This window comes from Oryctolagus cuniculus, chromosome X (genome assembly GCF_964237555.1).
Source record: "Oryctolagus cuniculus chromosome X, mOryCun1.1, whole genome shotgun sequence".
NCBI lineage: Eukaryota > Metazoa > Chordata > Mammalia > Lagomorpha > Leporidae > Oryctolagus > Oryctolagus cuniculus.
In genome coordinates this window covers 125,756,429-125,770,139 of record NC_091453.1, presented here as the reverse complement: position 1 = coordinate 125,770,139, position 13,711 = coordinate 125,756,429, and the positions used below count along the sequence as shown (strand labels likewise).

The following is a 13,711-nucleotide window of genomic DNA, read 5'->3' as shown; positions in this document are numbered from 1 at the left end:
CTAAGGGGAGCATCTAGCTGAAGGAACACCCGTGCAGCCCCCGAGAAGAGCCGGCCGGCGGTGTGCCGCTCCCCTGCGGAAGTGGGGAATGTGGCCAGGGGGAACTGCCCTTCCACGGAGGTGGAAGGGATAGTAGCCAACCCGGGAAGAACCAGCAGCAAACCCGGGGAGGGCCGAGCAGACGAAAGAACAGCGCAGGGTCCTGTGTCGTTCCTCCACGAAGAGGGGGAGCGACATAATGGTGCCGTGACTCGGATATGAAGCCTAGGCAGGGTTTAGTGTTGCTCCTCCATGAAGAGGGGGAGTGACACTGCCTGTCAAAAAATAAAAAAAAAAATCACTAAAAAAAAATAGGTATGATGCTTCTCAGACTTCACCACCTCCATAGTTAAAAGACCTTTCAGTCTTGTTGCTTATTTTAATAAGGATCTCCAATTTAAAACTGGAATTTATTTTACTTGTATTTCCTTCCAATATGTATGTTTCAAACTTCACATATATATATATATATATATGTTTCAAACTTCACAAATATATTTTTAAATATATTTTAAATTTTAATTTACATACAATAATATTTTGGGGGAAATTTCTGTAATTTTAAATGAATGTGAACTTATATAACATTCAGCAAAGAATCCTACCAGATGCTTTCAGGTCAAAATTCCACCCTCAGATTCTAGAATCAATTCACTATACTTGTTTTCCTGTATTTTGGAGTAGTGTGATCAGTATTTCCATGGAAACTCTGACATCAAGTAGCATGTGTCATAGAAGAAAAATGCAAAACCATATTCAAAGTGCTCTAGGTAAATAGCCAGAAATTCCAAGCTCCCAGAGGAATATATGGGCATCTCTAGTACTTAAGCTCCTATCTATTTTGTACATCATTCTGATAATGAATCTGGGCTTGTTTTTATACCAGGCTCTTGGGAGCAAAAGGGATTTCTACTCTGCAACTCACAAATTAATAATTATTTTCCTGTTTTTTGCTTTTATGATCTTGCAGTTTTTCACTGCTTATTCTGTAGTTTTAGAGTTAAGAAAAGTAACTAATTAAGAGGGCTTCAGATATTTGAGTAATGATGTTGGGATTGAGTATTGGAGTATATTTTCTTTTCAACTAAGATCTGGGTCCTTCAAATTAAGACTTTATTAAAACACTCGGGGGAAAAAAGCAGGAAAAGGCAATTAAGAATATTTATTCTATTAGCAAGAGGATGTAAGGACAAGGCTTAGTAGTTCTCAGTTCTGAACACTGCCATGTAACACAGGTTATACCTGTGGGTATAGCACTTAGGAGGGATGGAAGAAGAAAGACAGTGGGGTTGGTATTACAAAAGCCCTTTGGATAAATGTCAGTAGACACATAGAGCCTCAAAGCATTGAGTGGTCATTTCAAAAGGACTCATGTAGGTGTTTAGGTGGGCTTTCCACACTTAGACATGCAGTGTATGTGTGTGTGGTTCTACTCTAGAAACTGGTGATCGTATACAATTAAATATAATTGATGCCTCTGCAAGGAGAGTAACACATACCACGTACAACATAGATGGTAGGTATGTTTTGTTGCACACAAAGGGAAGCTTTCCCAAGAGTACAAAATTGTCACCCCTCCACTCCCTAGTGCTAGCCTCCTTCATGGAAATTCTTTTAGGTACTTGTTCAGAGACAAGTTCTGGGACATGAAGGTCCTGACAAAAAAACAACCAAATAAAAACAAATCCTGCTGCTCTTCCTTCTGTGATTCATATCCACTTTCTGAAGTTGCCTGATGGAAAGGTGAACAAGGCTTTTAATGTAGTCATGGTGCTCTTCACTGGCTGTGAAGTATTTTTTTTCCTTTTGTAGATACTTTTTCCTGCCCCACCCCCCAAATTCTTTAATCTGTTTTTCTGCGTAAGTTGCCCTCAGCGTTTTCAAAGCTTCTCTTTGAGATTCACTCTAACTCATCCCCACTTCTCAGTTCATTCACCCAGCTAGAGTTCAGATTTTCTAACTGTCAGGTTTTGAATCTTGTTCTTTCTTCATAGGCCTAAAGGATATTTCATTTGAAAATACATGTGAATCCATCCTCTATAATTATCAATTTATTAGAGTATCTACATAGTTCTTAAGAAATTCTTCTCATTGATATGATGTTATTTTGGTACTTTTTAGAAGTTATATGTCTGTTGTTTTGGGAAGGAGACAGAATTGGGGATGGAAAGTGTCATATACCTGAGTGTTATCAGCTGGACTGGATAGGTGTTTAAGGACCAAGACACAAATTTCACTTCTTTGTATGGGACAAAAGGAGGTAAGTTGATGCATTCTTCCTTTAATTTTGTTAAGAAAGTTGGGAATGTTCTGTGTGGGATTCTGTTGTATTAATAACCCATAAGTATCACCATACTTCAATATTTTGTAAACGTTTACTTAATCAAAATAAGAAAAATTGTTTTCTTATTTCTTACCACCATCACCACTGTACATGTGTCTAATATTCACAATACTATTTTTGTGGTTAAACGTTTTTCTGTATTTTGCTTTATTTTTTGATATGTGTTTTTGGCACACTATTTTTTTGATATTTTATGTATAGGATCTGCATGAAAAATGTTTGTTTTCCTACTTTTGTTTTGAGATTCTGGTTGTCTGGTTGTAGTTGACTTATGATAGCTGCATATCCTTCTGAATTTCAGTAAGTGTCATAGACAGAATTACATTCTTGGAACACTTTTCCTGAGAAATATGCATTTAAAAGATTAATACGTCTCTCCCTTTATAGGTTTTTGAAAAATGCATAAAGTTCTGTATCTACCTCCAAGGCTATGATGCAAAAGAGTTCCATCACCCCCGAAATTTCCTCATGCTTTCCTTCAGTAGTAATCTGATACCCCAGCCAAATCCCAGGCAGCCACATCTCAGTTTTCCACCCTTATAATTTGCCTTTCTAATAGAATGTCATACAAACATAGTCACATGATGTGTTGTTCTTTGGTCTGGTTCCTTTCACTTAAAAATATGCATTCAGAATTTGTCAATGTTTTTATGTGAATTGATATTATTTTAACTTTTCTTCAGAAATGTTAATGTTCATTAATTTATACTTATTTGAAAGGTAGAGCAGCAAAGTGAGAGAGAAAGAGAGAGAGAGAAATCACTCCCCCAAATGCTTGCAAGAGCCTGGAGCAGGCCAAGCCAAAACCAGGAACCAGAAATTCCATCTGGGTTTTCCATGTGAGTGGCAGGGACTCTGTACTTGAGCCGTAATATGCTTCCTCCCAGGGTCATTAGCAGGAAGCTGGGTTAGAAGTGGAGTAACCAGAAATGTTTTTGTACAGTGGGTGAAGCCACCCTGGCAACACCAGCATTCCATATTGGATGGCTAGCTCGAGTCCTGGTTGCCCTGCTTCTGATATATCTCCTTGCTAACACACCTGGGAAAGCATCAGAAGATGGCCCAAATGCCTGGGCCCCTGCCACCCACTTGGGAGCCCTGGATGGAGTTCCAGGCTCCTGGCCCAGCCTCAACCATTGCCACCATTTGGGAAGTAAAACAGCTTGTGGATGATTTCTCTCTCTCTCTCTCTCTCTCTCTCTATCTGATAATCTCCCTTTCAAATCAACCAAAATAAATCTTTTATAAAAGGAACTAGAGTAGCTGGGACTTGATCTAGCACTTTGATATTAGATCCAGTCATCCCAAGTGACAACTTAACTTGCTCCACCACAATGGCCACACTCTTTTTTAAAAACATTTTTGCGTTTATGATAACCTCTTAAGAGTTTATTATAAACCAGTCTCATAGGCCACAAGGAAATAACAGGACTATTCACAGCCTTACAGTAAACAGGTTGGGAGCTGAGGAGCACTAAGATGAGTCTAGGGCCTTTGTTGTCACCTTCCTGGGGGAGGGGCCCTGTGAGAGAAACCAGACAATCTGTCAAGATGCTGCAAATAACAGCATAGCAAATAGGTCTGTGGAAACGTGGCACTGTGGCTTCGGGTCCATGCCTCTGTGGATCTCCTTCCATAACTCCACGGCCAAGGGTCAAAGAAGGCCTGGCCTCCCTGGAGGAGGTGACTCTATCTCTGGGGAAGCATGCATATGGAGTTCCTCTTCCAGGGGAATCTACACTGGGAAACCCATAGGAGGCCACATACTAGGAAGTGGGCCCACCTTTCCTGAAAGAGGTGTCCTTGGCCTGTAGGTGGGGAAGGACTTGTATGTCCAGGTGGGTACTGGCCCGGGGCCCCTGCAACTGGCTGTTGCAGCTGCTGCAGCAGTGTCAACAGTGTCTCTTCCTTGTGGGGTCATCACGTGTTGGAACTGCCTATAACCCCACAGAACAGGCTAGCAAGTCCTGCAGTCCTGCAGGAGCCTGAGGCATGGGAACACCAGCTGGGATTCCTCTGCCAGCAGCCTGCCAATTCTTGGGTCCCCAGGAGCTCCAGGAAGTGGTACTTAGGCAATGCCAGTATCTTTTGGAGGAGATCTCCTCTACTGTCATTGAGACCAGGCTCTCTCCTAGCAGTAGCACCAGACCACAGACTTGCTTCTATTCCCTTTCTACTTGTTTGGAGCTCTTTGGCTTGGTCTTTTGAACTTGTTACAGTCACTTAGGACCAAATACATATGCATAGCAAAGCCATAAACGTGCCAATGAAGATCTGGCTGACTCGTAGGATGCATCTCACCCAGTAGTTAATGTGCTGCAGCATCTTGATGCTCTTGCCCACCATCATGGTGGCATTTCTGATTCCCTCCAGAGTCACCTCCATAGAGGCCTATACACCGCTCAGCAGCAAGATTCCTCCCTCTTTTTCTTTTTGTTGCTAAGTAATATACCAAATATGAAGAAAATGTTGGTTATTAGTAGTGATTATGAATAAAGCTCTATTATGGATTGAACAGGATTTGGCTCCCCAATTTCATGTAGATGTTAAAAAACCCCAAATCTTGCATTAAAAGTTGATGGGTTAAGGGTAGAAGCTTGATATAATTATGACATCTAAGAGGTGAGCCTCGTGAGGGTTTTTAGGTCACTGAGTCTAACCCTCGGAAGGTAGTTCTTGTGAGAATACTCGTTGTATAAGCCAAATGTGCCTCCTGTATCTCTCTGTGTTCCAGCTCACCATATGATCATTCTCAAGACATGCTCCATCATTGCCAGCCTATACCAGATGCCATGATAATGGGGCTACCTGATCTTGGACTTTTAACCTCCAAAATCTAAGCAAACATGAAGCTTCTGTTCTAAGTTGTTCTTCTCAAGTATTTTTTTTTTTTTTGACAGGCAGAGTGGACAGTGAGAGAGAGAGACAGAGAGAAGGGTCTTCCTTTGCCGTTGGTTCACCCTCCAATGGCTGCCGCGGCCGGCGCGCTGCGGCCGGCGCACCGCGCTGATCCGATGGCAGGAGCCAGGAGCCGGGTGCTTTTTCCTGGTCTCCCATGGGGTGCAGGGCCCAAGCACCTGGGCCATCCTCCACTGCACTCCCTGGCCACAGCAGAGAGCTGGCCTGGAAGAGGGGCAACCGGGACAGAATCCGGCACCCCAACCGGGACTAGAACCCGGTGTGCCGGCGCCGCTAGGTGGAGGATTAGCCTAGTGAGCCACGGCGCCGGCCTCTCAAGTATTTTAGTTAAAGTAAAACTGATTAGTACTGCTACTAGAAATTTTGAATACTGGGACATATGTGAAGACAAATTTCATTTCATTTATATAAATATTTGCAGTAGGAAGTTTAGTTCTGTAGAATGTTTAAATTGGTAAGAAACAAAGCTTTTTCAGAATGCTTTTTATCATTTTTTGTTTTTATGAACAATAAATGCATCAGAGATGCAGTTGCCCCAATCATCACAGTTTGGTTTTGACATATACTTTAAACTATTCTCTATGGTTTGCGTATCTATCACACTGTTATTTAAATTTTCATTTGTTTATTGACTAATGATAGTGAGGATATTTTCACGTTCTTATTCATCATCCACAATCTTCTACAATAAAGTGTCTTTTGAGATATTTTCCCATTTTATTGAGTTCTTTGATTTCTTACTGTTGAATTCTTAGTATATTATATATTCTGATTATAATTTCTTTATCAGAAATACAACTTGTGTATATTTTATCTCCGTGTCTTACATGTTTCATTTTCTTAGCTATGTCATCTACAGATCAAACATTTTCAATATTTATGTTGACTTGCTGTGTGTGGTACCCTACTCCAGAGAGTGACAATCATGTATTATTTAATATGATTGAAACCTCTGAGAGTGAGTAACACATGACACAAACAACATATATGATAGCACCATTGGGTGCATTTGTGTGTTTACCTGCATGCAGGCAGATGGTTTCCCTGTAGTACAGGTATACCGCTACCTCACACATTTCTCTGCCACTCTTGTTGGTCTACTTTAGGGAACTATCTTATGGGAATCCCCCAGGATAAATATCAGGAATGGAGAACTTGCAATAGTGTTTCATTGAGGTGCTTTCCTTCCTGTCATTCTTGGATTCATGTACATTTTTCCAAAGTTGCCTGAACAAAATGGGAAGAGACTTCAGACACAGTTATGTTGTTCTGTGACTCAGGAGAAATATTATTAGTTTTGCAGAACTTATTCCTTACCACTATGTTCAAATCTGTTAATGTATTTTCCCTTTCCAGCTGCTTTCATAATTTTCAGAGTTTCCCTTCAGTCTCTCCAAAAGTTCACCACCCCTTGTGTTTCTGATCATTAATTCATGGAAAACCAATATTTTACTTTCTGTGATTTTAAAACTCCTTTTTCATAGGCCTAGAAAATTCTCCATGTAATGTTTGAATACAATGAAAAGTACCAGCTTATTAGCATTCATTTATCATAGTTAGCAATTTATACTCTTATGTAATTACTTTTGGCCACTTTTCAATTAAAAAAAAAAGTCTTAGTTTTATTGTTAGTTTCCTGTAGACATCCATTCCTAATGCAGTGAGGGTAGAGAAGGAGAGAGGGCGGAGGGAGGAACAGAGACACAGAGAGAGCAGAGAAAGATAGAGAAGGATGCATGAAAACTATCAGTAGTGTGGTTAATTGTATTACTGAGTTGGATAATAATCACAGATGAAGGCTTACTTCCAGTTGTTAGTGAATATGAGTAAAGCTACTCTATCCATTTGCAAAATAATGTATATGTAAGCAAAAGTTTTATGTCACTTGTGTTAATAGCTAGGAGTGGAATTTTGGGGCAATATATCAACTATAAATTGAAATTAAGACAAATTGAAAATGAAACTTACTATGGCCTATGATTCAGTTACTTTATTTCATGCATCTACCAGTCCATTTTAATTACTTAGCAACAAATTCTATGTTGCTTTTTATATTGTCTCCATCTTCTGTTACAACTGAAGTCATAAATTTAAGTAAAGTCACTTATTTTAAGAAGGAATGATTGAATAATATTTTCCCATAAGGCTGGCCTCTTTCACTAGAAAAAACTCTTAGCTACTGCTTTTTTTAAGATTTATTTATTTATTTGAAAGAGTTACACAGAGAGAAGAGAGGCAGAGAGAGAGAGAGGGAGGTCTTCCATCCGTTGGTTCACTCCTCAGTTGGCGGCAATGGCCGGAGATGTGCTGATCCCAAGTCAGGAGCCAGGAGCTTCTTCTGGGTCTCCTACATGTGTGCAGGGACCCAAGGACTTGGGCCATCTTTCAATCTCTTTCCAGGCCATAGCAGAGAGCTGGATCGGAAATGGAGCAGCTGGATCGGAAATGGAGCAGTCGGAAATGGAGCAGGCACCCATATGGGATACTAGCGCCCCAGGCCAAGGTTAACCTGCTGCGCCACAGCGTTGGCCTCCAAGCTACTGCTTTATAGATGAGAGCAAGTGTAGGGGCCTGTTGCTCCTTAGTTAGACTTCTACCTTACAACCAGGGTGCTGACTGATGTCATTAAATTCTCCTATTTAAATTTTTCTCTTCCCATATGGAAGCTCTTCCTAATATCTGTGATTTATTATTTTTCATTCTCGTATGTTATATAGAGAAAACAATTATTTTGAAAAAGGGAGATTCAAAAATTTTATTTTATGGTTCTGCTTTTAATTTCATACTTATGAGTGTCTAAACTTAGGACTCATATGATTCTTTGTTGAGTGTGGGTTCTTTTCATCACCATAAATATGTCATCCCAATGTGTTCTGTGCTCCATGGTTTCTGATTTAAAAGTCAATTGTTAATCTGACTGAGAATCCCTGTACAGAATGAATTTTTTCATGTGATTCAGCTGGTCAAGGGTGATCGGGTTCTTGGTATTCTCTGCAATGTGTTCATGATGGTAGCTGGATGTAGGAACAGTACTCCTGACCTCTATCCACAGATGCCTAATTTTTTACCATCTGTAATAATAATATCTGTGTATTGGTAGATGAGAAATGATGTAAGTCTCATAAATACCCTGTAGTTCTTGACTGGGAGATAGGTGGAGAGAGAACCCCATTTTTGTAGATCATAACCACCTTAAATATTCAATTCTCAGCTCTGGAATCTAGTTGGCAAATTTGCTTCCATATGTTTTTGTATGCTAAACTCAGTTTTTCATGGAGATATAGTCACCTTGTAGAATGTGCCTGAGGCCGATGCCGCGGCTCACTAGGCTAATCCTCTGCCTGCAGTGCCGGCACCCCAGGTTCTAGTCCTGGTCGGGGCGCCAGATTCTGTCCCGGTTGCTCCTCTTCCAGTCCAGCTCTCTGCTGTGGCCCGGGAGTGCAGTGGAGGATGGCCCAAGTGCTTGGGTCCTGCACCCCATGGGAGACCAGGAGAAGCACCTGGCTCCTGCCTTCGGATCAGCGCAGCGCCGGCCGTGGCGGCCATTTGTGGGGGTGAACCAATGGAAAAGGAAGACCTTTCTCTCTGTCTCTCTCTCTCACTGTCTAACTCTACCTGTCAAAAAATAAATGCGCCTGAGTTTGGAAAAATGTAAACTTACGCTCAGAAGAAGCTGGTTCCATGAAAAGGCTGAGAAAACCCAGGAACTGAAAGTAACGTAAACAAGCATCATCTCTAGGAGGCTGCAGGTTCCCAGACATTTCTCTCTTGTCTTATAGATCACTCTCGGTAAGGGCAATTAGCATTTCCATTCCAAAGTCTGATGGAGGCAGGGATTTGTATTCTTTAACACCCCCCCCCCCCGATTGTTCCCTAATCCTTTGCTTCTAGGATTGTGTGATTTCTTTGCCTACTCTATGGTCAGAAGTTGAAGGAAGTAATTCAAGTATCAGATCTTTGGGTAACAAGCACAGGGTGGTGAGACAGAATGTAACTTGTGGTTCGCTATTACATGTGGGTGGTGCAATCTGCTTCATACTTTATATATCAAAATAACAGAAGAAACTGGATAGGTCATGAATGGGTATTTCTCCCAAGAGCAGGAGAGCCTGAGAGGGAGGTTTAATGCCCATAGTCCTGAAAACTATCATGTGGAAACTCTGGGGAGAAGATAACACTCAAAGAGGAATAAGTGGGTAAAAATGGAGTGGTTGTTTCAAAGATCCAGGGAACAGATGTCAGTGGCTTCTCACAACCTAAAAACATTTGAGAGGTGATTTGAAAAGTTTTTGATTGAATGTTGAGGCCCGGCTCCTAACCTTGGTCATGCTACGTTGGTATACACTCCAGAGAATGACAATCACATACAACTAAATATGATTGAAACCTCTGAGAAGAAGTAACGTACGACACATACAGCGTATGCAGTGGCACTCTGGTCGCTTGTAGAAGCATGCTTTTCCAGGAGCACAGCTATCTCACCTGACACCCTCCCCTGTGCTCCACTAACTCCATCAACTTTCTACGTGAATTCTCTGAGACAAAGCAGTACTACTGAAAGTCCTAGGAAAAAGATTTCCATTCTTACAGTATTCATATACCTCTTTCCACACTTGCCTGACTGGAATGAGGAAAAGCCATTTGCCACAGTCATCATGTTCCTGTCTGCCTGTAGAGCACATTCCTTTCTTGTGTAACCTGTACTCAACCCCAAACCCCGAAGGAGACGAAACGTCCTCACATACTAGTTTTCAAAGCTTCTCTTTTAGACTTCCTCAAATATTCTCCTTAATCTCAGACTCATAAGCTACTGAATGCAAATGTTTACTGTCAAGTATTGAAGGACCTTCTTAATGCATTAGCTTAGAATATAGTCATTCTTTTATGAAACAAGATATTAAGCATCTGTAAATTACTATTTATTAGAATTTCTTCATTAACCCCAAACTTGTGTATTGTGATTTTCTTGTTATTATTTTTAATATAAGCATATATATATATTATTTTGGTCTTTCCTATGGTACCCATTTCTAATTCAGTGAAATCAGAGAAAGACGACTGGGAAGAGAAAGAGAGAGAGAGAGAAAAGGAATAGAATAATCAATGGTCTTTTTAAAAGAAAATACTGAAAAATATTCTAGCCACATGTGAAGGATGTCTGGGTTATTTCTGGTTGTTAGCAAATATAAATAAAGCTATTATATACTTGAGATATATTTGTGTATGAACACACTTATTTTTTGCTTTTAAATAGCTAGGAATCACATTTATGGGCTATATAGTAAATGTAAGCTTAATTTAAAGATATTTATAAAAGAGCTGTTTTGGAATAACTTTAATACTTTGTGATGATATGAACAGTGTATTGGGATTCTAGTTATTCAAATTCTTACCATACTTGGTATTAGCGAAAATTTTATTATTAGACATTCTAATAGGTAGTTTTTGCATTATTGTGGTTTTAATTTGCACTTTATTGTTGGAACATATCTCCTCTGATAAACTGTAATGTTTTCCCATTTTTTGAGTTGCTTCAATTATTAATATTGAAATTAAGATTTTTTTTCTAAATTCAATTCCACAGATATGTGATTTGCATGTATTTTTCAGTCTACTTTATTTCATTGTTTTTAGTTTTGTGTACAGAACACAGGTTATTTTTGTATAGTATAATTAGTAACTTTGAATTTGTGGATGCTATTTTTAATATCATATTCAAGAGATTTCTTAAATATATGACTCTTGACAGATTTTCTTTCAGCCCTTTGAGTCTGTCATTCTATGTCTCTGGCCTCCATTGTTTCTGATGAAAAGTAAATTGTTCATCTTATTGAAGATCACTTTAAGGCAGAGGGTTGCTTTTCCATGTGGAATTTCAAAACTCTGATTTTTCATCACCAAAAGATCAAATATAATACCTTAACTTATGGATCTCTTTGTATAAATACTACATTGAGTTTGTTGCTAATCTTTAAAAAAGGTTTATTTATTTATTTGAAAGGCAGAGTTAGAGAGAGAGAGAGAAAGAAAGAGAAAGAGAGAGAAATCTTTCATCTGGTGGCTCACTCCCCAAATGGTCACAATGGCTGGATCTGGGCCAGTCTGATGCCAGGCCATTGGCAGAGAATTGGATCAGAAGTAGAGCAGCTGAGATTTCAACAGGCGTCCATATGGGATGCTGGCACTGCAGGCGGTGGATTAACCCTCTACACCACAGCATCAGCCCGTTACAAATTTTTGATATATAATGGATTTTCATAAATATTTGGCAAGTTTTCAATCATTATTTATTTGAAGATTTTTCCTTGCTTATTTTGCTCTTTTTTCCCCTTCCTATACTTCCATTACACATATTTTATAGTGCCTTCTACTTTCCCTTAGCTTGTGCTCCTTTTTGGCTTTTATTTTACTCTGTGTTCTTTATAAATTATTATCACCTTCAATCTGTTTTACAGTTACTTGCTCTTTTTCCTTTTTAAATTTATTTAAATAAAATTTAAATAAATTTAAATAATAAAAGTTATAAATTTATAAATAAAATAAATTTAATTAATAAATTAAATAAATTTATTTAAATTTATTAATATATTGGATTCTTAGAGTCACAGCAAGTGTATTATAATTACTACAACACAGTTCTCATCAATTCTCTTGTTAGTTATTCATTCTTCTTTTACTAAAGGATACTGTTGAACCACGCCATTGTTTTCTTTCATTTCAGACATTGTACTTTCAAATTTCAGAAAATTTGTTTTGTTTTCCAGAATCCTTTTCTTTTAACTTTTATTTAATGAATATAGATTCCCAAGTACAGCTTATGGATTACAATGGCTTCCCCCTCCCCCATAACTTCCCACCCGCATCCCTTCCCTCTCCCACTCCCTCTCCCCTTCCACTCACATCAAGATTCATTTTCAATTCTCTTTATATACAGAAGATCAGTTGAGCATACATTAAGTAAAGATTTCAACAGTTTGCTCCCACACAGAAACATAAAGTGAAAAATACTGTTTGAGTACTAGTTGTAGCATTAAATCACAATGTACAGCACATTAAGGACAGAGATCCGACATGAGGAGTAAGTGCACAGTGACTCCTGTTGTTGACTTAACAATTTGACACTCTTGTTTATGGCATCAGTAATCACCCTAGGCTCTTGTCATGAGTTTCCAAGGCTATGGAAGCCTTTTGAGTTCACCAACTCTGATCATATTTAGACAAGGTCGTAGTCAGAGTGGAAGTTCTCTCCTCCCTTCAGAGAAAGGTACCTCCTTCTTTGATGACCTGCAGAATCCTTTTATTTAAGGTATACAAACTTCATGCATTTCATAAATACAGCTTTAGTAACATAGTGATTCTTCACACCATAAAATTCTTTTTAAATTTTAAAAATTTCTTTCCTGATATGCATGTGTGATAAGACATTTTCATAACTCTTTAATTCTCAAGTAATATTTTTTATTTCTTTGAAAATGTAATTTTTCTTTAGTTTTTATCTATTAATATGAGATATCTTTGACTCTTCATGGGATGTTTCTGCTTTCTACTGTCTGATTTTTTCCTGCATATGTTTACATGTCCTGGAATTTTGATGAAAAGCTGGGCATTTTAGTGGATATATTGCAGCAACTCTGGATAATGACTCCCCGTCCCAGGGACTGTTTTATGTTCTATTGTTCATGAGTTTATTGAATTGGCATTAGTGTATTAGTGAAGCTTTGTGTTAAGTGTGAAACATCTTTTGTTTTTCCTACTAGGGCACATCCTTCAACATACAGTATTCAGAAAAAAAAAAAAAAAACAGTCTCAGTGTGTCTCTCTGACTGCTTCTTTTCCTGATATCTTTGTCAAGTTGCATGTTTCTGAATGTATCACACCCAACCTGTAGAGTCCCTAATTATGAGTGATTATTATATAGATTTCAAAATGATATGGATAAAATTTCTCCAGAATTTAATCTAAACAATTTGGATGCCTTTGCAGAAGTGTCTTTTGAGAAATACCTTTGAGTTTTGTTACCAAGAGGTTCCTTATTAGACTAACCTCTTTCCCTGGTTCTCTGTGGAAAACAAATTGGTCTCTACGTTAGTTTATTGCTCTTGGGAAACTTTAAGCTCATCTTATTTACAGACCACTGAAACCTACATTATTTGGGGGTATGCATTAGGCCTGACCTTCTCCATAGCTTGTTAAAAATAAATCGTATTCTTTGGGGAGAACTTTAATAGCATGTTATTCATTGGAAACTAGGAGGAGAATGAATCCCTGTTATAGAGCATAGTCAACTGAAGTCCCCAATCTCTAGCCTCTGGCATTCATTCACCATATTTAAGTATAGATATTTTGGTGTTTAAGATATAGTTTTTTTCCAGGGAGATGCACCCAATAAGAAGCATATATAATAGAAAA

The 13,711-nt window shown here is 38.7% G+C and overlaps 1 non-coding gene and 1 pseudogene across 1 annotated transcript; one reads left to right on the top strand and one right to left on the bottom strand.

Annotated features, from left to right (window-relative positions):
- Positions 1 to 3,699: 3,699 nt before the first annotated feature.
- On the bottom strand, positions 3,700 to 4,750 carry LOC100353873 (small nuclear ribonucleoprotein-associated protein B-like; annotated as a pseudogene).
- A 1,458-nt stretch (positions 4,751 to 6,208) lies between these two features.
- MIR509A (microRNA mir-509a) lies at positions 6,209 to 6,264 on the top strand. The gene has a single exon (NR_162674.1). It is a non-coding gene; the product is annotated as a microRNA mir-509a (primary transcript).
- The last annotated feature ends 7,447 nt before the right edge of the window (positions 6,265 to 13,711 follow it).